Source organism: Chiloscyllium plagiosum, chromosome 9, assembly GCF_004010195.1.
Source record: "Chiloscyllium plagiosum isolate BGI_BamShark_2017 chromosome 9, ASM401019v2, whole genome shotgun sequence".
Lineage (NCBI taxonomy): Eukaryota > Metazoa > Chordata > Chondrichthyes > Orectolobiformes > Hemiscylliidae > Chiloscyllium > Chiloscyllium plagiosum.
The window spans coordinates 19154686-19181061 of NC_057718.1; the positions used below are offsets into that span (position 1 = coordinate 19154686).

Below are 26376 nucleotides of genomic sequence, written 5' to 3' on the forward strand. Positions count from 1 at the left end.
GGAAAGCTTCCTGGACACACTGCACAAACACTGCCCCATCCAATCTATTTGATCTAAAGAGCTTCCAATCAATATTTGGGAAGTTGAAATCGCCCATGACTACTACCCTGTGGCTTCTGCACCTTTCCAAAATCTGTTTCCCAATCTGTTTCTCCACATCTCTGCTGCTATTGGGGGGCCTATAGTAAACACCCAACAAGGTTACTGCTCCTTTCCTATTTCTGACTTCAGCACATACTACCTCCAAAGGCAGATCCCCATCGAACTGCCTTTCTGCAGCCGTTATACCATTTCTAATTAGCAACGCCACACCCCCTCCTTTTTTACAACCCTCCCTAATCTTACTGAAACATCTGTAACCAGGAACCTCCAACAACCATTCCTATCCCTCTTCTATCCACGTTTCCATGATGGCCACAACATCGTTGTCCCAAGTACCGATCCACGCCTTAAGTTCACCCACCTTATTTCTGATACTCCTTGCATTGAAGTATACACACTTGAACCCATCTCTGTGTCTGCAAATATTCCCTGTCAGTGCTACCTTCTCCACAGCCTCCCTACATTCTTGGACATCCTGAAAAACAGCTAACCTACTTGCTGGACTACAAGTCCGGATCCCATCCCCTTGCCAAATTAGTTTAAACCCCCCCGAAGAGTGCTCGCAAACCTATTCCCAGGATATTGGTGCCCTTCTGGTTCAGATGCAACCTGTCCTGCTTGTACAAGTCCCACCTTCCCCAGAATGCAGTCCAATTGTCCAAATACCTGAAGCCCTCCCTCCTTCACCATCCTTGCAGCCATGTGTTCAACTGCACTCTCTCCCTATTCCTTGCCTCACTGTCACGTGGCACCGGCAACAACCCAGAGATGACGACTCTGTCCGTCCTAACTTTTAGAAAGCTGTGGTCATGAAAGACATCATATAAATGCAGATATTTTCCTCTTTGGATTTTGTGGAGTATTATTCATAAACAGATACTGAGACACCCAGTCAAGACACTCCTGAATATGCCTTGTGCTAAAGATCTCATGATAGGCTTTAGGCAAATTTCTGAAGATGGAATGTTCCATATCTTTGCAGTTGACCTTTTCTGCACAAGTCAGCTTATCGTAATTAAAGGATCTTTCTCAGTTGTACTGTGATTGAAATAGTACATGCCAGAATTTCTCTGCAGAGATTAAACTCACAGCCAAATCCGATTTGACAGCATCGGCCTAGCATTACGTTCTTATCTTGTAACTTAAGGCCCAGCTCTTCCAGTCAGCACTGACAATGCACACAGCAACACTGGCCACAAAGACTTCTGCGATGTGACCCTCTGTGCAGACATCCCAGGAGAAGGAGGCTACTGAGCTTAAGGTAAGATAGATGACAACCAAACACACGCCCAGAAGAACAGATGATGAGACTGGCTTGATATTCTCAAGAATGAGAGGTGATCGCTTTGAAAGCTACAAGATTCTTCCAGGGCTCGACAAAGTAAGGACATTGTTTTGGAGCAAGGGCCTCAATGTTTGAAGATTGATGGTTTCCTGATTGCTCCTGGATCAGGCCGCTCTCCCAGGTGACCCACATCATTTCCCCTACCTTCCCCAAAACAGAGTGAGCTAAGCAGAGGAGATTGAAGCCCCAGCAAGCACTCAAAGACTGCTGACCTTTGAACTTTATTTTTCTAGGTTATATATTAAGAAGGACTTTAATATTAACTATTACCTTATTACCTTATTTTTCTACCTATTCTATGAAGGCCTGTAATGCTTAACTATTTAAACGTTGTTTCTTTTACTACTTTTGTACCTAAGGTGGTGCCGTGTGGTGACATTAGACACTTTTCACTGTATTCCCCTATTTGAGTACATGTGACAATAAAATCTAAATCTAAAAAGAGGGAGCACACGTATTAAAGTGTCACTTCCCATTCAATGATCTAGAAAGTCAGAGCAGGCTGGAGCAGCTGAAAGCCTTGTTCAGTTTCATCATTCTCCCCATTCCCAAATCTATATTAATAAAACAATACACCACCAGTACCTCTTCCCATGAGGAGACTGCAAACAAACCTTCAGCACCTTCAATAGAATCATAGAACCACAGAATCCTTACAGTGCAGATAGATGCATTCGGCCCATCAACAATGTTCTGAAGAACATCCCCACCTAGAATCACCTCCCCCACCTTAACCCTGTAACCCTGCATTTGGCATGGACAATCCACCTAGTATACACCCCCGAGACACTACAGACAATTTAGCAAGGCCAAGCCAATAACCTGCACATCTTTGGACTATGGGAGGAAATCAGAGCACATGGCAGAAACTCATACAGACACATTTTAATCATCGTAACTCACTGTGTAAAACACATTCTCACCCCCCTGTTGATTAATTTGTTGATTACTATGAATTTGTGATTAGATTAGATTAGATTAGATTACAGTGTGGAAACAGGCCCTTCGGCCCAACAAGTCCACACCGACCCGCCGAAGCGAAACCCACCCATACCCCTACATTTACCCCTTACCTAACACTACGGTTAAGTTTTTTTCCTTTCCATAGGAAGGAGGTGGATAAGCAGCTCTCAGGCTGATCTGAAGAGGCAGCTTCAGCTGAACGGAATGGACATCCACTGGATCACATGCAAATTTTCTCCATTTAAAACCTGGAAAGACTGAAGCCATTGTCTCTCCTCGCTAGCTAACCAATTCCATCTGTCTCCCAGGCAACAACCTAACACTTAGCCAGTCTCTTCACAACAATGATGTTACATTCGATTCCAAGTTGAGCTCCCAAACTCATTTCCATTTTATCACTGTGACTGTCCATTCCCACCTCTACAACACCACCCAACATCCACCCCATCACAGCTCACTTACTGTTGAAATCCTCAAGCAGACCTCTGTTATCTCTGGAATGGATTATCCCAATGTACTCCTGGTTTGAGTCCATATTCCACCCTCTGTAAATGTCAGGTCATCTCAAGCTATAGTGTCCTTGTCTTAACTCACAGCAAGTCCCATTTCCGTGTCACCCTGTGCTTCATGGCCTACCCTGACTCCTGGTCGAACAACGCTTTGCCTTTCCAATTCCGATCTTGTTTCTACATTCCTCCATGGCTTCGCCTCTCCCTAACTCTAATTCCCTCCATTTAAAAGGTTCTCCCAATAAAGCAAATGGTAACTGTGCAAAATCTGCCCCCTAGTAAATCTGTGATCGATAGAAGAAATTTTGTTCATTGGTTTATTTTTCAATTCATTCTTGAGATGTGGACTGGGTCAGCAGCGTCAACCACATTGCTGAGTCTGGAGTCACATGTAAGCCAGACCAGGCGGGATGGCAAATCTTCGCTCCCCTAAAGAACATTTGTAGTGAACCAGATGAATTCTTACGACAATCAACAATGATTACATCGTCGCCATTAGGTCAGCTTAACTCAAGATATTTACTGAGCTGAATTCAAAGTCCACTATCGGCCATGATGGGATTCAAAATCCCTCAGAACATTTACTTGGGATTTTAGATTACTACGCTAATGACATTAAGGCTTTGCCTCCCCCTCCCCATTGGGTTTTTAATTTGGCTTGTTTAAGTAGATTTAAATGTCTGTCAGTGTTGCTCAGTACAAAATACAATTAGCAAACAGGAAATAACTGAGGTATGAGTAGATTGAGAGTGTTTATTGAAACCTTTCCATTTCTATCTGTTGAATCAGTTAATAGTCTCATCGCTATAGCCACTGCAGAGCACATCGGTTCTAGATGATGCAGACCCTAATCCATGAATGGTAACCAGACCCAAATCCATGACCCTATAGCTGAGTTGGCTGGTCATAGCCTCAGGAGGAAAGTTAGAAAAAGATTATTGATCGAATCCCCTATCGCTATAAATGGTGAACAGATAGGAATTCAGGATGGAATGTTATCTCCCTCATGCCAGGGTTAAGGATGTCACTCACACTCTTGAGGTTATTTGGGGGGCAGTGGGGTGGGCAGTGACATAGATGGAGAGAGGGCTAAGATTGTGCAGGCAGATTTAAGGAAACTGGCCTGGAGCTCATTCACTTTCTTTGTTGCTTTTTACTTTTGGTTTTTTTTTTGGCTCTCGCTTTCTTTTTTCCCCTCTTAAAAGCCTTTTCAGCATCTTCGGCAAGGAGACAGTGAGCCCGGACTCCCAGGGAGCCCAGCACGGGGAATAGTGAACCCTCAGAGAACCCGCGATAGCAGCGAGTGAGAGATGGCACTGGACTGAGGTGACTTTGATGTCGGTGGGCTCCGTGCAGGACTCGAGGTGATGACAGTGGTACCAGTTTTCAAGATGGCAGTGATGGCAGGGTTGGTCAGCGGAGAAGGTGGTATCTCCAGTCGGGTCGGAATCGGGAATGTTGGGCTTCAGCTGTAGTGATGCAGTAGGCCTGAATCGGTAATCGGATTGACAGGAGCAGCGGGTACATCAGGTGCTCCTGGCAGCACAGCAAAGGTGGCCCTGGTGGAAGTTACCTGGAATGAACTGAGGTGCGGAGGAGTTGGAGAGCCTAGACCCTGTTGCACCCATCCCCCTGCCGATGTCGAGTGGGGCACAGGTGGGGAGGAAGAACTGTTTTTGCTTGTATTCTGTTTGTGTCTTTGTATCTTCTGCAACTCAATGTGTTGCCGCAGCATGGCAATATATTACACTTTTGACTGTATTTGTTCAGAATTCCAGATATTCACTGCATTGAAGAAATTCCTTTGTATCTTAGATTTAAATGGATGTCTCCTTATTCCATAACTATGTCCCTTAGCTCGAGTTTAGTCCACTAGTGGAAACATCTTCTCAACATCTATCTTGTCAAACCCCTTCAGAAGCTCTCATGTTTCAAAAGGATCACCCCTCGTGCTTCTAAGTGCTAACGAATAAAGGTCTAACCTGTTCAGCCATTCTTGCTAAGTCCACCCATTCATCTCAGGAATCAACCGCTGTGGAGAAGCTCACAAATCTTTTCTGAACCGACTCCAATGACAAGACATCCTTTCTTAAGTACGGGCACCAAAACTGTACACAGCACACCAAGTAGGGGCCTGACCAATACCTTGTAAATTATAACAAGACTTAAGAGAAGGTGAGGACTTCAGATGCTGGAGATCAGTCAAAAAGTATGGCACTGGAAAAGCACAGTGGGTCAGGCAGCATCCGAGGAGCAGGAGAGTCGTCTGTCCTGCTCCTCGGATGCTGCCTGACCCGTTGTGCTTTTCCAGCGCCACATGTTTTGACTGTAACAAGACTTAAACAGGGCCATTGTTAAACTTCAAGCCCTAAGCAATAAAGACCCAAATTCAATTTTCCTTCTTAATTACTTACTGCACCTGTATGTTATCTTTCTCATGTTTCATGCACAAGAACACACACATCGCTCCGCGCTGCACGTTTTTGGGAGTACCTTTTCATTTAAGTAAGGGACTGCCTTTTGATTCTTCCCAACAAAAGACATTGACCTCACACTTTCCTCGATTAAACACCATCTGCCTCAGTCTGCCTATTTCAATCCTGCTGCTGATTCTTTCTGTTCTCATTCACCACATGGCCTCACCTATTTTTCTATCACCAGTAAAATTGGATACATTACACTCTGCCCTTCCAAGTCATTAATATATAGTAATTAATTGAGGCCTTATGTCTGATCCTTGTGGCAATCTGCTAATTACATCTTTCTAACCTGAGAAAGACCCTTTTATGCAGATTCTGTGTACTAACCAACCCTCAATCCATGCTAATACATTATCCCCCAATGCTATGAGCTCTTGGCTTATGCAATAATATCTTATCTGGCACCTAATTAATCTGGAAGTCCACAAAAACTACACCTACTATTTCCCCTTTACCAATTCTGCTTGTTATATGCTCTAGCTAATTTGACACATTATTTCCCTTTCACAAAACTATACTATCTCTGATTGTGTGTGAAGCTTTCCTAAATGTCCTACTATTTTTTCCAAATAATGGATTTTAACATTTTCCCAATAACAGATGTTAGGCTAATTGTCCTATAGTTTCCTGCTTTCTGTCTCCCTCTCTTTTGAACAGGGGCATCACATTAACGGGTTTTCCAATCCACTGAAACCCTCCCAGCATTCAAAGAATTCTGGAATATTCTGGACAGTATTTCCATTATCTTTGCAGCCATTTAATTTTGCTTAAGAAATCGTTAAAGTGGCAGTATTGATTGAGTAGAATATAAGAGTGCTGGAAAGAGAGAATGTCATCAAAATATCAAGGACAGAGGCTATTTAGTTAAAATGAGCAAACAATAAATAGAGGTACTAGTATTTGGGAGATTCTATAGATCATCACCTAGCAGGAAAGATATAGAACAAATTTACAAGGAAATTACAGCAAGGTAAAAAAGTACTGAATTTGATTTACTTATCCTAATAGAACCTGGAATAGTAATAAGAACACAAGAATAAGCAGAAATAAGCTATTTTCAGCTTGTGCTTGTTCCTCCCATCAATAAAGTCAAGGCTGATAAGATTATGGCTTCTAGTCCACTTTCCTGTTCATCCCTTATGACCCCTGGCTTCCATGTCAATCAACATCTCAGTATTGGAAGCTGGGTCATTGACCATATTCAAGGCTATCTGGGAAAAAGAATTCAGACTAAAAACCCTCAGCGACAATAGTTTTGTCCTAACCTCTGGACTAAATGGAAAATCCCTTATTTTTAAACAGTTGGAAACTAATAGTGTAAAACGTTGAGAGGGTCAAGAGCTTCTTGAATGTATTCAGGAGAATTATTTTGATCAGTGCGTTTCTGACCCAAAGAGGAAAAAGGCACTTTTGGATCTGATTCTGGAGAATGAGGTCAAGTAGATCATGCGGAACATTTAGGAGATAGTGATCATAATATCATGTGTGAATAAGCTATTAGAGATGGCAAAAAGCAATCCAGATTCAAAGTAATTAATGGGGAGCTGGCCAATTTCAGTAGGCGAGCATGGATTTAGCCAATGGAAGCAAGGGTTGGGAAGCAAAACTGTAACCATGTAAAACAGGAACAATGGACTGTCTTCAAAGAGGCCTCGGTTCGCGTACAGATCATATACTTTTCCATAATGAGAAGTACAGAAGAAACAAAGCCAGGGCTCTCTGGATGATGAGCAATAGAGAGTAAGATGAACTGGTTGAAAAGGTCATGCAGGACAGATGTCAAGTCGATAATATAAGTGAGAAGCAGGAAACAGCTGGACAGTCAAGTGCAGTATAGCTCTTCCCCCCCACCCTTGCCCAGAAACAGCAAGGCATCACAGTAAAGGCAGAACTGGACAGATTGATCGCCACAGTTGAAGACACGTGGTTTGAATATCATCTCATTAGTTTGAATAAACAGCTCCAACCACACATGCTTACTCTGAACGGACATGACAGTACAATGAAATGTAAACAAATTATAAAATCCATGTTAGATTATCGCAGTGTGCCCAAAGATGTCAAATGTTCACCAGAAGGTGTATATCCAACATTGGAGTTTCAGAAATCTGCCAATTAACTCTGCTTCTGACCTTCTGACAGGTCTTCCTTTAAAAAGAAAAACAAAAAGGAGTTCAAGTTCTGAGCAGCTTTGTGGGTTCCAGACCGGGCTTTCATACAAAAGGAAATTGGGGAATATGGCACTGGAAAAGCACAGCAGGTCAGGCAGCATCTGAGGAGCAGGAGAGTTAACATTTCGGGCATAAGCTCTTCATCCTGCTCCTCAGATGCTGCCTGACCTGCTGTGCTTGTCCAGCACCACACTCTCGACTCTGATCTCCAGCATCTGCAGTCCTCACTTTCTTCAGGTATCGGGGGATATCAGAAATTCCAGTTAATACAGCACTTCAGCAGTAGGTAACATGAAGTTATCATAAGTAGGAAGATTAGGAATGGGCTAATTAGAGTCCACAAAGACTATTTTACACAGGCAGAGGCAGAGGGTATGGTTAAACTAGGAAATGAGAACCTGACACCTGTCCTTACCAAGGGAGATGTCGCCAAAGTCATAATGAAGAACAGCAGATCGTTAGAACACTGACTGGGTAATCATCACTTAAAAATAGAGAGGCTGACTGTATTTAAATTTGATAAATCAACAGGACCAGGCCAGATGCATTACTGAATACAGAGGAAAGCAGGGGTAGAAATTGCAGAAATACTGGCTGTAATTTTCCAATTCTCCTCAGACACAGGAACACTACCAGAAAAATACTATTTCTTTCAAAATATAAAGCGTTCAAGGAAATACTTGGCATACCAAGTCAGTTTAATCTTGGTGATAGTAGAAGTTTTCAGAAATAATAACCTGCGGCAAAATTAAAAGTAACTTGGAGAAATGTAGATTAATTCAGGAAATCATTATGGCTTTGTTAAAGATTAATTTTGTGTTTATTTGATTTGATTGAGATTTTTGACGTGGTAAAGAGAGAGGGCAGATGAATCACTAAGGTGGCCATGGACGTCCAAAAGCATCTCAAAGTGAACACTACAAGCATGTCAGCAAAATGAAAGCCCATGAAGTAAGTGGATTAGTGATAGTATGGATATGAAGGTTGCAGAATGGCAGCAAGCAGAGTCATGGTCTCGATTTTCCAACTTAGAATGTATATAATGGGGTTGCCCAGGAGTCAGGGTTAATACCGCTGCTTTCTTTTGATCTGTATTAATGACCTTGACTTGGATATGCAGTCTGCAATTTCAAAATGCAAAGTTGACACAAAACCTGCAAGTATCATGAATCGTGAGGAAGATAATGGGTTGGTTCAATGGGCAGTTACACAGCAGCTGAAATTTAACTCTCGCAAAGTGATGGATTTTGGCAAGAAGAGCAAGGGTAGGCAGTATAAAATATAGCATACAATATTAAATGGGTGTACCTGGGTTTACAGGTGCACAGGTCAGTGAAGCTGACAGAGCAGATTGAGAAAGTGAGTATCAAGACATTGGAATGACGTCCTTGAAAAATACAGGAGTGGGGCAGAAAAGGAAGGAGGTTCTGGTGAAGCTGCATAAAAACACTGGTTGCATCTCAACTGGAGCATTGTGTTTGATTTTGGGTGCCACACATGAAGGAGGACGTGAAATTGTTACAGAGGGTTCCAGAAAAGCCAACAGCGTTGGCTTCATGAAACTTCATGAATGTTGATAGATTAGGATTAGAGAAACTAGGCTATTTTCCTTTGAGAAAAGGAGGATTTAGAAGAAATTTGATAGAGTTGTTCAAAATCAATTGGAGTCTCTGCAGAGTAGACAGAGAAAAACTGTTCCCACAGGCCCAAGGCTGAAGAAACAGGGGACACCGATTTAAGATGAATATTAAAAAAACTAAAGGTGACATGAGAAAATACTTTCTTTTAAAAGAAACAGCTCTTATGATAAGAGCTTCAGAGAGAACTGGATAATTGTCCAAATGGAAAAGCATTGCAGAGCAGTGGGAAAAGGCGAGGGAGTGGGATTTGTCTAGTTGCACTTGCATATTGCTAGCATGGACAGAACAGGCTGAATGGCCTGTGCCACAACCAGATCAAGATTCTACATTAATAAATCTGTGTTAAAATCAGAGAGAAGGTGAAGTACTAACCATCCATTTAGTGTGGGGGAGCAAGGGACTGCAGTGTTAGATCATCAGGAAAGGACATAGCTGTTGATTCTCTTTTTACAAAGCTTCCTGGGGACATCATCTGGACAAATGAGCAATGACAGCAGTACATATTGCTTTATGACATTCCTCAACACGATCTCTGGCCAGGGTCCAGGCTAACATTAGGAACTTGCCTGATCTTCCAGTCAGAAGGTGGACTGAAAACAGAACTATCATTCAATGCCTCGATTCAGACCACCAGTTTCTGCAGATACTAAGCACTTGCATGGTTTAGAGATTCAAAAGTAATTCCCCAGGGTGTAGCTGACTTTGTGCGGAGGGTGGGTGAGTGTCGGATGAATTACACAGCTGCCAGGACAAGTGGTCTCAAAATCTCAAATTTGGAAATGAACTGCTGTCTTTTTTGGCAGTGTAAATACGATGACAAACTGGCAACAGTGACTGCAGTGTGTATTTCTAGGCCCACATGCAGCCAGTTTCAGATCAAACTTTTGCTACACATAAAGGGCAGACACTGAAAATGAAACTTTTTTCTGTAAAATTGACCTAAAAATATTCAACAGGCTAGAACTCCTGGAAAGGTTTGCTAATTTTGCTTTATTGCTCTTCCACATCCATAAGAAAGTTTGTCAGTTCAGAAAATAAATGCACTTACCAGGTGCAAGAGACTGTTTCATCCCCCATGCCACTGTCCAAGGGAGCAGCATGTTTCCTAACTCCCCCAGTTGTATTGATGTATTGAAGCTCATAGACTTTAAACTCTTTCTACTCGTTGCTAAGCTGCTGCATCATGTGATGTCACGATCTAGGCATGTCAATTATGTAAGCTAAAGTGAGCACCAGAAGACTCAATTTGTGCTCAAAATAGTTTGACAGAGAAAGACACAAACACTGACTCACAGCCCACTAACATCCCGTGAGTGAAACAGATCAGGACAGGCACAGTACAGGGGGAGGTAAATGGTGTACTCTCCTGCAAACTGATACCTAACATTTTACATACAGCACTACTGCATTTCAGTGAGTTACTCAAAGAACAAAGAGCTTCTCAACAGCTTGTAAATGATTAACCTTTCTCGTGGATGCAAGTAAGAGTCAAACACTGAAGTTATTTAGATACTCACACAGAAAAACATCACCCGTGCCTGTGGTCAGGCCTGCAGCTTTACTCCCCAGCCCAGTAAACATCCAGCTGGGGCATACTACAATTTCTTCACTTCTAAAGCTCTTGAAAAGTTTCTCATTAAGTATAAAAGACAACTGGTTCCTTTAGCGGGAGGTGTATTACTCAGAAGCCAATTAAAAAGCTCCTGTTGGAACAGGGGAACTTGAAATGCTAATTATATTCAGTTTAGCCCCAGACTCTCAACAGCATGAGAAGCAATGAGCTACAAATAGTGAATCTATTTTACAGGCATTCAAACCTTGTTTGTACAGATTATAAAGCTAAATGCCTTTTCACACATACACACACACATACATGCACACATACACACGCACAGAATTGTCAAATGGCCATTTTATGTTTATTTTATGACTGAATGGTAGTAACTAGGTAAACCGATGATTGAAATCATTGTTCAATCATTCAAACACCTCTTACTCCTGTTACATCCACCAAAATGAAACCCACTTTTTTCCCCAGTCTAGTGCTATTTTTTTGTGAGATTTATTTGACAATTTGCTGTCCATACGGGGAGCTCTCCAGCACTCAACCAGCAAGGTCCTTTTGATGCCAGTTTCTAGGGCATAGTGGTTAGCACTGCTGTCTCACAGTGCCAGGGACCTAGGTATGATTACAATCTCGAGTGACTGTCTGTGTGGAGTCTGCACATTCTCCCTGTGTCTGTGTGGGCTTCCATTAGCTGCTCTGGTTTCTTCCCACAGTCCAATAAGTACAGGTTAGGGTAGATTGGCCATGCAATATTGTCCATAGTGTCCAGGGTTGGTAAGCTAGGTGAATTAGCCATGGGAAATGCAAATTTCCAAGGATAGGGTAGAGGGATGGATCTGGGTGGGATGCACTTTGCAGGGGCAGTGTGGATTCAATGGACTGCTTCCACACTGTAAGGATTCTATGATTTACGGCTTCTCTCACCTCCAAAGAATGGATCTAGATGTTCGGGACTAGGTTTTCGAAGCTGTTTATCAAAGGCAATTTGGATTCCAGTTAGAGAGGTGGAGCCATTCCTGAAAAATATATGTCCAGCTTCTCAGAAATGAGGAACGCCCATAGCCTGGAAATACCTAATGGCTCTTCCTCAATTTACCTCAACTTTTTAAGGTAAGAGGAGAAATATTTAAAAGGATCCTGACGGGCAAATTTTCACACAGAAGGTGGCTCACATGTGGAATGAGCTGCCTGTGGAAATGGTAGAACAGGTACAGTTACAATATTTAAAAGACATTTTGACAGGTACATGAACAGGAAAGGTTTAGAGGAATATAAGCCAAATGCAGGCAAATGTGATTAGTTCAGTTTGGGAAACCTGGTCAGCATGGATGAGTTGAACCGAGAGTCTGTTTCTGTGCTGCATAACTCTATGACTCCTCTCTTCCCAAACATGACGTGAGTTTTACACTCATGGACTCTTAAACTCAGTAAAGAATGCATGTACTGTCATTCCACAGAGTCATGATATTCTAGCATTACCTCTTCTTCCTTCATTCAATCCTATCGAAGTACAATTGACCACCTATAACCACCCAAAATGTGCTGTTAATTGATTCCTTCCTGGAATGCTGCCAGCGTTGAAAAGTCCAGCATTTTCTGCCCATCCCTGAAAGTCCTTGAATGAAGTGGCTTCATAGGACATTTCAAAGGACAGTTAGGAGCCAATCACATTGTTATGGGTTTGGAGTCACATTTAGGGAAGGTAAGGAAGCAGATTCCTTTCCCTAAAGACAATTAGTGGTGCCATAAAACTATCTCTATATTCCAGATCTATTAATTGAATTGAATTATTATTCGTTGTCATGCTAGGATTTGAATCTTTGGAGCACTCAATGCTATAACGAAGAAAGTCTCCAAGAAGCAGTTTGGCAGGTTCTGTGGAGAGAGAAACACAGTTAACATCCGAAGAAGAGAGCCATACTGGACTCAAATACCTGATGAAGGGCTTTTGCCCGAAACGTTGATTCTCCTGCTCTTCGGATGTTGCCTGACCTGCTGTGCTTTTCCAGCACCACACTCTTGACTCTGATCTCCAGCATCTGCAGTCCTCACTTTCTCCTACTGGACTCAAACTCTGTTTCTTGCTCTCCCCAGATGTACTTGATAGCACTTCTTGTTTTTTTGGTTATTTCAGATGGCCAGCACATCTTATTCCTTGGAGCATTAGTCTGGGCCAACAGACCAATGGTATTTCCACTACACTCCTACCTTCTCCAATATTGTTCACGTATGAGCCTACTCTAATCAATAAATGCTATCAGTAATTTGACCTGGCTGTTAAGCAAGCTGTTTTGATATCCAGATTCTGTATCAGTGGTGCTGGAAGAGCACAGCAATTCAGGCAGCATCCGAGGACCTCGGATGCTGCCTGAATTGCTGTGCTCTTCCAGCACCACTGATCCAGAATCTGGTTTCCAGCATCTGCAGTCATTGTTTTTACCCTGTTTTGATATCCATCCTTGTGTATTCAGCAGTAGGTCAATCATCTCCTTGAGTGTGTGTCTGGAGCCCCTGTTCTACTGTCCTATGAATTTAGGACATCTCTTCCCCCTTTCCACCTCTTCCACCAAGTCATCCAATGCAGAGACTGAAAATCCTGGAGTCACAGGTTGCAACATTCCTCACTGTTTCCCAGGATAGGTTCACTTTCTGTGTGACACCCGACCCTTTCTACAGTGACAATGCACTCTCAATGAAGGGTAACTTTAATTAGTGCCCTGAAATTACCATTTTGGGCTCCCTGTTGATACATGGTCACCCCTTCACCTACTGAACTCAAGGAACACAGCCAAATTTATGAAACTATTTTCGCAATGTAACCATGTCAACCTTGGTACAATTCTGGCAAATGTACTTGTTCCAAGACCAATGGTGTGTGATTCTAAAACTGAACACAATATACCCAATGGGATCTGATCTTTACACGTGAAGCAATACCTCCTTACTGCGCATTCCAGCACATTTTAAAGATAATGACCAAAGGTTTTTAGTCTTTGTGTACACAAAGACTCCACAATCCTCATAGTGTCTAGTCTCTTCTCATTAAGAAAATATTCCATTTTGTCTTTCTTGGCTCCAAGTAAGTGACATCACACTTTCCCGCACTGAACCACGTCTGCCATAGTTTGCCCACTCACGTATCTATGTATGAATGTATCTAGAAAACAGTTGTCACAGTCTACCAATGGCTGGGAACTCTGCAGCAAAGAAGCTCACCTCCCGACTCCCAAAACCTACTCACCATCTACAAAGCATAAATCTGGAGGGTGATGAAATAATCTCCACTTGCTTGGAGGAATGCAGCCCTAACTACACAGAAGAAGCTCAACACCAAACAGCCCATTAAACTGGAACCAATCCATCCCCATTCAGCATTCACTCCCTCCATCACCAGTACACAGTGGCAGCAGAGTGGACCACTTACAAGGTGCACTGCAGTAACTAGTCAATGCTCCTTCGAGAGCACCTTCCAAACATGTGGCCATTACTGTCTAGAGGGTCAAAAGCAGCAGATACACTGAGTCACCACCATATACAAGCTCCCTTCTAAGCCACTCAGCATCCTAACTTACCATTCCTTAACTGTCAACAGCTAAAAATTCTGAAACTTTCTTCCGAACCACAATATGGGTCAGACTCAATCGAATCAATCGCAGCGGATCAGAAAAGCAGCTCACCACCAATGTCTCCAGGGAGATTAGGAATGGGAAATAAATAAAATAACTAGAGCTCAGTTGAATTTCACCTTTGTCAAATAATAACGTTAACTATTGCACAGTGATCAGGAATCTCAGGAAATTCTGTCTCTTTGAATGGTAAGTGTTCCGATTACTTGGATTGTCACACTAGTTGAGATGATCTACCCTCTGTATAGGTGCAGGAATCCTGTCTCAAACTTGAGGTGTCTTGGTCTGACATCAGTTGAGTCAGCAGATTAGCTGCTTTAAACTTATGCACAAGTTAGCTTCAGTCAAACATCCTACTAACCAGCGACTAGCTGCCTTACTCTTCATTTACTTGGTAGCGATACCTTTCACTTCCCTGCAGCAGTGCTCTCTTCTGTGAAGAAAGGCCACATGACTTCACAAAAACAATACACTACTGTGTTTTTCAAAGCACTTTCAGCATTTGATATAATCTTACTTACATGTGGCGGAAAATCGATTGGCTCCAGGTCTTTGCAACAATTTAGTAAGAACTTAATAAGATTTGGTTAAATAAAACAGCACTAAACCAACAAAAGCCACTATGTGTAAATCACAAGCTTGTGGTCATACACAATCATGAGTGAACATATGATTTTACCAGCAGTGAGTTTCCAGCTGACATTCAGCTCCTGGGCACATCAAGGGAGCTACTTTTAATGTTTTATACATGTGCCTCATTCTTGGGAAATGTTCTTCTGGCATGAGATGATGTTCTTGAACAATAATGGCAAATATCAACAACTAGGCAAAAAGTAGCAACTTTTACATTCAAAACAATGTATAGAGTGGGCTACAGAAAACTGATTGTAGATTTGACATGATCCTGCAGACACAACAACTTTCTTGAGGACAGAATTGAAAAGGCTAGATCAAAAGAGTTGGATGCATTCTCCTTGGAAATTAGATAGCAAGATCTTTGTTTTTATTCATTCCTGGGATTAGGGTGTCTCTGGCTAGGCAGCATTTATTGTCCATACCTCATTGCTCAGAGGGCAATTGAGAGTCAACCACGTTGCTGTGGATTCTAGATGTAACCCTGGTAAGGAGACAGTTTCCTTCCCAAAAGGATATTAGTGAACCAGATGGGTTTTTTCACCAATTGATTCATGGTCAACATTCAGGCTCTTAATTCCAGATTTTCTTTTAATATTGAATTCAAATTCCACCATCTACCCTAGCAGGATTTGAATGCAGGTCCACAGAATGCTACCGGGATCTCTGGATTAACACTCCAGTGATAATACCACTAGGCCATCACCCATTCCTTACCCTCCAAGAGAGCTATTCAAGATCAAGAGGGGGCTTGATTTGGGACATAGGGAGAAGCTGTTCCCATTCATAAAAGGATAACAGACAAGAGGGCACAAATTTAGAGTGATTTGCAAAAGAAATAAATGTGAGACAAGGAAAATCTTTTTAACAAGGCGGCACAGTGGCTCAGTGGTTAGCACTGCTGCCTCACAGCACCATGGTCCCAGGTTCAATCCCAGCCTCAGGTGATTGTGTGGAGATTGCACATTCTGCCCATGTCTGCGTGGGGTTTCCTCTGGGTGCTCCGGTTTCCCTCCCACAGTCCAAAGATGTGCAGGTTAGGTGAATTGGCCACGCCTAAATTGCCCATAGTGTTAGGCGCATTAGTCGGAGGAAAATGAGTCTGGGGGGTTACTGTTCGGAGGGTCGGTGTGGACTGGTTGGGCCGAAGGGCCTGTTTCCACACTGTAGGGAATCGAATCTAATCTAACACAGGGAGTAGTTAGGGTGTGGAGTGCATCATTTGGGAAGTATGGTGGAAGGTGGTTCAACTAAGGCCACCAAGAGGCTATTGAATGATTATTTAGAAGGAAATCATCTGTAACAATATTGAGGAATAAGCAGAGGGTTGGCAGCAGGTAATGATGCTCATTTGAAGTGACAGTGCAGATGTATGTGACAAGTGGCCTCCTTCTGTGCTATAACATGTCCATGACATACAAATGACCACTCACACACTCCTAAAGGGGACCTATGCTTGAAGGAAACACTAGGGTCAGGAGTAATTCTCTGATACAGTAACTCTAATTCCACCCACTATGTGCCTTATAAATGACATTGGATGGTGGGTGAGTGGGATTTGTAAAATTGAAACGGAAAATCCTCAAGAAAGCCGAATTCTCTAATGCAGCACATATTTGTGACTCCAGTATTAATCTGATCTTTTCCAAGCAATGCTTTAACTTAAATTAATCTGATATACACTGGAAATACTCTTAACAGAAAAGTACCAGAATTTAAACTAGCCATTGGAGTATATTATTGGCTTTGGTAGAGTTTAGGGCACACTTGCACATGATTCTTTCAGGGGATCAGGAACGGAACGAACATTTTTATGATGCCTTTCGTGATCCTCGGATTTCCCAAAGAATTTACAGCCAGCAACACTGAAGAGTCATCACTGTAATAATGGCCAAAAGACAAACAACAATGTGATAATGACTGGCTAATCTGTACTTGTTGAGAGATGGACGTAATAGATATTATGTTCCAGAAAGTCAGTGATGAAAGACAGAAAATTTGCATATTTTAATAAGCAATAATTTATAGTGTTACACACGACAAGCAGTAGAATTCCCTATGTATAGTTTATTTGGACTTTTAGGAGGTCTTTCACAGATCTTCCACGTGAAAGGCTTCCAATTAAGCTAAAAAGCACAGAAATCCAAGATGAGGCATGGCTGCAAATAATAAGGTGTTTAGAAATAAAATGAGGCTTGCTGAATGGAATTGCCTATTAACATGAATGCCCAGAATGTTGAAGCAAAATTTAATATTGACAATTGGCAACATAGAGTCATAGAGATGTACAGCACGGAAACATACCCTTCGGTCCAACTCGTCCATGCTGACAAGATATCCTAACCCAGTCTAATCCCATTTGCCAGCATTTGGCCCATATCCCTCTAAACCCTTCCTCTAAACCATCCAGATGCATTTTTAAAAATTGCAATTGTACCACCCTCCACCACGACCTCTGGCAGCTCATTCCATACATACTCTGCATGGAAAAGTTGCCCCTTAGGTCCCTCTTAACTTTTTCCCCTCTTCCCCCTAAACTTAAATCCTCTAGTTCTGGACTCCCCCACCCAGGGAAAATACCTTGTCTATTTATTCTACCGTCATGATTTTATAGACCTGTATAAGGTCACCCCACAGCCTCCAATGATCCAGAGTAAATAGCACCAGCCTATTCAGCCTCTCCCTATAGCTCAAAGCCTCCAACCCTGGCAACATCCTTGTAAATCCTGTGTAGTAGAGAGTGTAACAGAGAGGATAAAACAGATCAAACATGGCAGATAATTGTCAGTTCGATGCAGAACTGGGAGGACAAATGGTAAGTGAAATTTAACAGCGAAGAACCACAATAATGGACAGTAATCAAAGATGTATTCTAAATAAATATGAAATGAATTGAAACAATGAACAGAACTGGGGTTAGCAGAGATCAACTTGGTGTGATAGTGCAAGAATACATTGGCAGCTGGGTATATAAATACAACACGTTCCTTCATTCTTTAATTTCCACTATTTTCTGGCAACATTTAGAAATATGGGGTAGAATCTTCCATACTCCTTATATGCTTTTAGAAAGCAGTTGGGGAACTTAATTGGAGGGGATCTTCAAGCTCGGGGTCCTGACTGCAGATTAAAGTTTTGCTTCAAGTTCCTGGAAGCTCTTGGACATTCCTCAGCATTCCAGGAATATTCACAAACACCTCAGTCCATAGAATTACTTGCGAGATCCCAAAGATATAGAATCACAGAGATGTACAGCATGGAAACAGACCCTTCGGTCCAACCCGTCCATGCCGACCAGATATCCCAACCCAATCTAGTCCCACCTGCCAGCACCCGGCCCATATCCCTCCAAACTCTTTCTATTCATATACCCATCCAGATGCCAATTAAATATTGCAATTGTACCAGCCTCCACCACTTCCTCTGACAGCTCATTCCATACACGTACCACCCTCTGCATGAAAAGGTTGCCCCTTAGGTCTCTTTTATATCTTTCTCCCCTCATCCTAAACCTATGCCCTCTAGTTCTGAACTCACCCACCCCAGGGAAAAGCACAGCAGGTCAGGCAGCATCCAAGGACCTGGAGAGTTGAGGTTTTGAGCATCAGCCCTTCTTCAGGAATGATGACAGGCTGTGTTTTTCCAGCACCACACTTTTTGACTCTGATATCCAGCATCTGCAGTCCTCACTTTCTCTTACAAACACTTAAAGTATAAGGGGGTGAAGCCTGACGGGGTCGATCAGCTCATGTGAAGTCAGTTATACACGGTCACGCCTATTGTGTTGTTAAAGGCTTACAATGTAACAAGGGGGAGTTCTGAGTGGACCAGCAAGTCTGCCTGAGCTAGGCAACCATGCTAGCTGACGTTAGCAAATCTGACTGGACAGGATGGGATGAGGTGGGACAAGATGGAATGGGAAGAGACGGGGATGGGATGAGATGGGGATGGGATGGAGGGGAAGGGATGGGACGAGATGGGATGAGACGAGACGAGATGGGTAAGGCTAAACCTCTAAAGGGACCCCAACTCTAAAGGTTCAGATAGGAAAGGATGACATGGAATGGGAGTTAAAGAGAACACTGGAGAGATCCTGGGAGGAAACTGGGATGCATCATTGGGGAGAGTCACAGAGATAGGGACAAGGAAGGGTGGGAACTGTCTGTTTCGGGTGGGTGCCCAATCAGGTAATCAGGTACACCAGAGAGGGATGAACCTGAATAAGTCGAAAGCTAAGGCTGGAGGTGGGATCTGGATGGGAGTATGATCAGGAAGGGGAGCAGGAGGATCATGGAGATAGTAAAAGACTTAATACTTACGCTGGGCGAGTGGTGGAGGGTAATTGAAAGAGGCCAGAGGGGGTGTCCCAGAGAAACATACCATCCTTCTTCTGAATGAAGGCAAGGCCTTTCACAAATATGAGGTGTGATCTATTGGCATGCATTCCTGCACTCCAACAGACTCCCAAGGAAGGGAATTCAAGCAGAAACTGGACAATGTACTGAGGGGATGCCCTCTCTGCAAAAGTGAGTCAGTTCTATCAACACCTGACACCTCTCTACCTTAGTTAGCTTGTACAGGTTTGGATTACTTGTTACTTTGGTTAGAACTTCAGTATGCCACCCTTACACCTGTCATGTCATCCTAATCATTTGGTTTGTCTCCAGCACAAACTTTTTAAAATATTTTATAATTATCTCTCTGCCTCAATTAATCAGATTATAGGTCATCCCTTCACTTGTTATTCAGCTGTTGACACTTTACTCACATGGTCTTACACTCTTGATAACCTGCAGTGACCTATTATTTGGCCTGTTGACACTCCACTCACACCTTTTATATGATCTTTTGATCTCTCTGATTATAAATTCTGAGCCTGGGCACCTCCCCTGACTTCACCTGATGAAGGAGCAGCGCTCCAAAAGCTTGTGATTTCAAATAAACCTGTTGGACTATAACCTGGTGTCGTGTGACTTCTGACCTTGTCCACCCCAGTCCAACACTAGCACCTCCTTTGAGATCAATTGTAATCCAATGACAATATTTCTTGCTGTTAACATTCAGCCTTATATTTTTCCCACTCCTTCCAATGCTCGTCTTAACTGATCTTGTACTTATTTTGATGTAATTGCAACTCTTCATTAGTAGTGTTTGTTTGAATTTAATCCTAGTGTGATCCAATTGGAGATTAAACTCCTGGACAAGCAATGGGAATGCTTCAGAGAGAAGCTAAAAAGGACTTGTGTTCAAATTACCCTTTTCACAATGTCAGTAATCTCATAATGTTTTACACACAACAAAGCAGATATTTTCAAATCAACCTGTTCAGAAACACTATTATTCACCTCTGGGGTAGGTGGGACTTGAATCTGGGCATCCTGGCTGAGAGGTGGGACATTATCACTGCACCACGAGAGCCCCTTACAGCCAGTGAGGTGTAATCATGGCGTTACTGTGGGAAACATGGTCACCAATCAGCACAAAACAACCTCCCACACACAGCAATGTGATAATGAACAGATAATTTGTTTTGTGATGTTGGGTGAGAGATAAAATGTTGGCCAGGACACCTGGGATAACTCCCTTACATCTTTGAAATAGTCCCATGGGATCTCTTAAACCCACTCGTGCAAACTGACAGGGCCTCAGCTGAATATCTCACGCAAAAGATAACTCCCTCAGTGCTGCACATGGGTGTCCACTTTGATTTCTGTCCTCAAGTACTGGAGTGTGACCTGAATCAGGATTGTGTTAAAAAATGCTGGACAGATGTTGGAGAATTAGTGTGCTGGCTTCATAAATTATACACAAATTTAATTGCTTGCTCAAAGTAACAAAAATCTTATTCATAAAAAATTTGCTGTTTTGTTACATGATCATCTTTCTTCACGGTATCACAGAAACAATTCAGAATCCTTCTTCTCCTCCAAAGGCACACATTTACACAGTGGTGCCCCAGTAATCATTGTCCATCCCAAAAGACAGTTGAGAGTCAACCATAAAATAACTCCATGGAGGACGGTATCCTGTCACCAAGTCACCTTTTATTTACATGTGGAGAGACCTTGACTCTGATCTGGCCTCTTCAGAGCCTGCTCTCAGGGAACAGAACCTCTGACTCTCTTGTTTATTTTTTTTTAAATTTACAACATGTTAGGAGGTCATTCTGCCCATTTGCAACTGTGCTCTATCCCTGAAAGATGCTGGGGCCAAGATACGAACTGAGAGCTTAAAGCAAGACGGAACTTATTTTTGATTCACAGTCCCTCTTGAAAATTTGTTCTAATAGCAGCCTACGTTTAGCTTCCACTTGAATTTGCAAGCTGAATCACATGAAGATGAAGTTATAAAAGAAATCCCCTGATTTACCACGTAACTGAAGTTAAAACTTATTTCCTGCCAGTTGGATTCATTCACTGACTGCAAAGCAATTGGTACTGATTAAAACAATTCCACTCTAAAATAATTCCACAGAAGCCAGCATCCTGTCACCAAGTCACCCAGTATTTACATGTGGAGAGTCCTTGACTCTGATTCGGCTCCCTCAGAGCCTGCTCTCAGGAACAGAACCTCTGACTCTCCTGTTTATATCTTTCAGCCAGGGCTCCCTGATTGGACCAGGTTAACAGCCCCAATCAGGGAACTTATATTCTATGACATCCAATCACCTGACCTTGTTTACCATTGCTACAAAGCGCATTGCTATATGGATGTTGAATGAACTCAAAGAGAGTCCAATCTGTCATGTGGAATTTTTACACAAAGCTTTCAGGACCTGGCTCAAGAAGCTGTTCCTTACAGATTTGGTATTTAAAAAAAACAAGCTTCTGTCACTAAGAGCCCTTTTCATGACCAGTCTGTGTCCCAGAACACTTTGCAACTGATGAAAGGTATTTGTGAGGTCCTTATCGCCGTGTAGGAATCCCTCAATGAATTTGGGCAATCTCCCTCCATTTAAATAACTTGCTGCTTTTCTACTCTTCCTGCTAATCAGTGGACACATTCACATGTTCCTGCATTATACTTCATCTGCCAAATTTTGTTTATTATCTGTATCTCCTTATCATCTTCTCAACTTACTTTCCTAACGACCTTTGTATCATCAGCAAATTTAGCTATAAAACCGGTCCCTTCATCTGAGATATTTCAATTGACTGTAAGTAATTGAGGATCAAACACTAATCTGTGTGACACCCCACTTGACATGTCCTGCGAACCCAAAAATGGCCTATTAATACCCACCCTCTGTTTCAAGTTGATTAAGTAATCCTCTGTTCTTGTTACCCTGTACACCTTAAGTTCCTATATTGCTGAGTAATCTTTGATGTGGATTCTGGAAATACAATTACAGTATATCCACAGGTTCTCCTTAATCCAAGTTGCTTGCTACTTCCTCAAAAGAACTCAAATAAAAGACATATTTTCTTGAAACTTTTTTGTTCTACACTCATCAGGATGATTCACAACAATACCAATACAGTAGGAAACCAACATTTACACCACTTCATAGGAGGGTGCTGATGAGTGCAAGTCAAAACACTTCAACAAACTGTCTTTTTCTTCCAGTGTTGCTCGGGTTATGTACCATCAAATGACTATTTTAATTGTAATATATCAGTCAAACACTTTTCAGAGGGCTAAGTTAAAAATCACACAACACCAGGTTATAGTCCAACAGGTTTAATTGGAAGCACACTAGCTTTCGGAGCGACGCTCCTTCATCAGGCGTCGCTCCGAAAGCTAGTGTGCCTCCAATTAAACCTGTTGGACTATAACCTGGTGTTGCGTGATTTTTAACTTTGTACACCCCAGTCCAACACAAGCATCGTCAAATCATTTTCAGAGGGCAGTTACGAATCAGCCACATTGGGCCAGACCAGGTAAGGACTGAAGATTTCACTTCCTGAAGGATGAATGAACCAGATTTGTGACAATCCAGTTGCTACATGATGACTACTAGAGAGACACACTTGTTACACCAGATTTATTAGGGTCATACAGCACAGAAACAAAGCCTTCTTTCCAACTTGTCATGTTGAACAGTTTTCTCCAAACTAAACTAATCCCACTTGCCTGTATTTGGCCTCTATCCCTCTAGGCCTTTCCTATTCATGTACCTGTTCAAATATCTTTTAAATGTTGTAACTGTATCTGCCTCACCCTCCTCCTCTGGCCGTTCATTCCATATACGAACCACCCTGTGTGAAAATGTTGCCTCTCAGGATCTTTTAAAACTTTCCCCTCTCACCTTAAAATTATGCTCCCTAGTTTTGAACTCCCCAACCCTAGGGAAAAGACATTTGCCATTCACCATATCTATACCCCTCATGTTTTTATAAACCTCTATAAGGTCACCCCTCAACCTCTGATGCTCCAGGGGAAAAGGTCCCAGCCTATCCAGCCTCTCCTTATAATTCCAGTCCTGGAAACATCCTTCTAAATCTTTTCTTAACCCTCTCAAATTTAATAATATCCTTGCTCTAGCATCGCGACCAAAACTGTACACAGTATTCCAAAAATGGCAATGTCCTGTGCAACTGCAACATGACGCCCTAACTCCTGTACTCAATGGTCTGAGCAATGAAGATAAGCGTGCCAAATGTCTTCTTCACCACTCTCTCCACCTGTAACGTCGTTTCCAGGGAGCTATGCATCTGAACCCCTAGATCTCTCTGTTTGACAACACTCCCCAGGGCCTTACCACTAACTGTGTAAGTCCTGTCCTTCCTCTAATTAAATGTAAACACTCCCCTCCCCACCTGCCAAGGTGGGATTTGAACTCCTGACTCCAGATAATTAAAGTATAATACTGAATTATCAGAGCAGCAATGTTCACACTATGCAACCATTTATGGGACTAATTGAAGAGCAGTGATGTTGCCCCAGCATCCAGACCAAAAATCAGCCTTCAGTCAGATTACCTGTTCATTACATACTGCACACAAACAGGCCTTTCAGCCTAATTATCCTATACTAGCGTCTATGCCTCACTCAAGCGACCTTACACCATTTAACTATATCAACGTTTCTTTCTGCCTCCTATGCAACCCTTAATTCTATCTAAACCTGTTGGCTGTGTTGTTTGTATCATTGCTGGCTGTCAGAGCTTGCTGCTTGCGAATGGACTACTGTCCGTCTGACATGGCATTAGTGGCTACAATTCGAAAAAGTTCACCACTGTCGTAAAGCAATTTTAAAAGCCCTGGGTGGTTAGAGGCACAACAGAAATGCAAATGCTTCCTTCTTTGCTACAATATCATGCTAAACAGTTACTTTCGCTTATGCCCTGGTGAACACACTTTCCTTTGTACTACTGCACAGGACTGCCGTTCATTGCAGTTCAAGTTTGTTTGGTGTCTGCTAGTTATTAACCCTAACTTACCCACAGCAAGGGGAAGTGCAGGCAGCTTCTCGGAGGGATTCAGTGCACAGTCAGCAGGCAGCTGTGCCCGGTCTGAAAGAGGCAATGCCCATCTGGCTGGGCTTTCAGGAAGTGGTTCGGGGTTACCCCTGCAAGAAATAACCTACGACCTTTACAAAACAGCTCTGACATTCTCGCTGTTCATTAAGCAACTGCAGCAGTGTGACAAAATGGGAAATAATAACTTTATTCAGGCTGCATTGTGTGAGCTGAAGGTGTGCTGACTGTTAACACGAGCTCTCTTTCATAGCCAGGGTTTATTATAGCCCGCTCACCTCTGTCCCACGTACTGGCAGGGCAAGGTGTGGGTAATCGTGTTTCATCCCCACCAGCCAGGGAAAAATGCAGAAAGGGTCAGGATCAGGGTCAATGCTATTCAACACTACAATTCCCCCAGAGAGTATAATTGATTAAAATCTCCACATGTACATAATGTGTAGCATGTGACACAAGGGTCATTCCTCAGTTCGCAATCCCACTATTGGGAGGCGGTACAGAAAAGGGAGATGATTAAAGATATCCCTCTATCTGTGGTGAGTGCCTGAAGTGACATTTTAAGAAAACCCAAGACCAATTAAAGGAGGCCAGCTGGAATTGTTCAGGCAGAGGGCCACTGTAGGATTAAGGACAGTAAGGTTTCGAATGTCCTCATGTTTAGGAAGTGTGTGAGTTATTAAGAGTGTGTTGCTGGGAAAGCACAGCAGGTCAGGAGAGTCGACGTTTCAGGCATAAGCCCTTCATCACGAATGAGGTATGTGGGGTGGGGAATGTAGCTGAGAAAGCGATAGGTGGATGAGGCTGAAGGAGAAGGTGATAGGTCAGAGTGGGGATTGATGGACAGGTCCGGAGGGCAGTGTCAAGTTGGAGGCTTGGGACTGGGATAATGTGGGGGGAGGAGAAATGAGGAAGCTGTTGAAATCCACATTTATCCTGTGGTTGCAGGGTCCCAAGGCAGAATATGAAGCTTTCTTCATCCAAGCGTCGGGTGGTAACGGTTTGGTTGTGGAGGAGGCCCAGGACCTGCATGTCCTTGACGGAGTGGGAGGGGGAGTTGAAGTGTTCAGCCACTGGGCAGTGGGGTTGGTGGGAATGGGTGTCCCAGAGATGTTCTCTGAAACGATCCGCAAGAAGGCATCCTGTCTCCCCGATGTAGGGGAGACCACACTAGGTGCAACAGATACAGTATACTGTCACAGAGTCATAGAGATGGACAGCATGGAAACAGACCCTTCGGTCCAACCTGTCCACGCCAACCAGATATCCCAACCCAATCTAGTCCCACCTGCCAGCACCCGGCCCATATCCCTCCAAACCCTTCCTATTCATATACCCATCCAAATGCCTCTTAAATGTTGCAATTGTACCAGCCTCCACCACTTCCTCTGGCAGCTCATTCCATACACACACACCACCCTCTGCATGAAAAAGTTGCGCCTTGGGTCTCTTTTATATCTTTCCCCTCTCACCCTAAACCTATGCCCTCTAGTTCTGGACTCCCCGAACCCAGGGGAAAGACTTTGCCTATTTATCCTGTCCATGCCCCTCATTATTTTGTAAACCTCTAAGGTCAGCCCTCAGCCTCCGACGCTCCAGGGAAAACAGCCCCAGCCTGTTCAGCCTCTCCCTATTGCTCAACTCCTCCAACCCTGGCAACATCCTTGTAAATCTTTTCTCAACCCTTTCAAGTTTCACAACATCTTTCTGATAGGAAGGAGATCAGAATTGCATGCAATATTCCAACAGAGGTCTAACCAATGTCATGTATAGCTGTAACATGACCTCCCAACTCCTGTACTCAATACTCTGACCAATGAAGGAAAGCATACCAAATGTCTTCTTCACTATCCTATCTACCTGCGACTCCACTTTCAAGGAGCTATGAACCTGCACTCCAAGGTCTCTTTGTTCAGCAACACTCC

General features: G+C 42.9%; 1 protein-coding gene across 6 annotated transcripts in view; it reads right to left on the minus strand.

The window, feature by feature from the left end:
- Positions 1-26376, minus strand: part of rasgrp3 (RAS guanyl releasing protein 3 (calcium and DAG-regulated)) — a 145503-nt gene that overhangs the window by 86460 nt on the left and 32667 nt on the right. The window contains exon 1 of one of the 6 annotated variants that reach the window (XM_043695505.1): positions 10728-10815. The exons of 4 other annotated variants lie outside the window; for them this stretch is intronic. The gene's annotated coding sequence lies outside the window, so the exon portion shown is untranslated. Of the gene's footprint in view, positions 1-10258; positions 10364-10727; positions 10816-26376 lie in introns of those variants that run through there. One more of the 6 variants, XM_043695503.1, reaches the window with a different exon arrangement.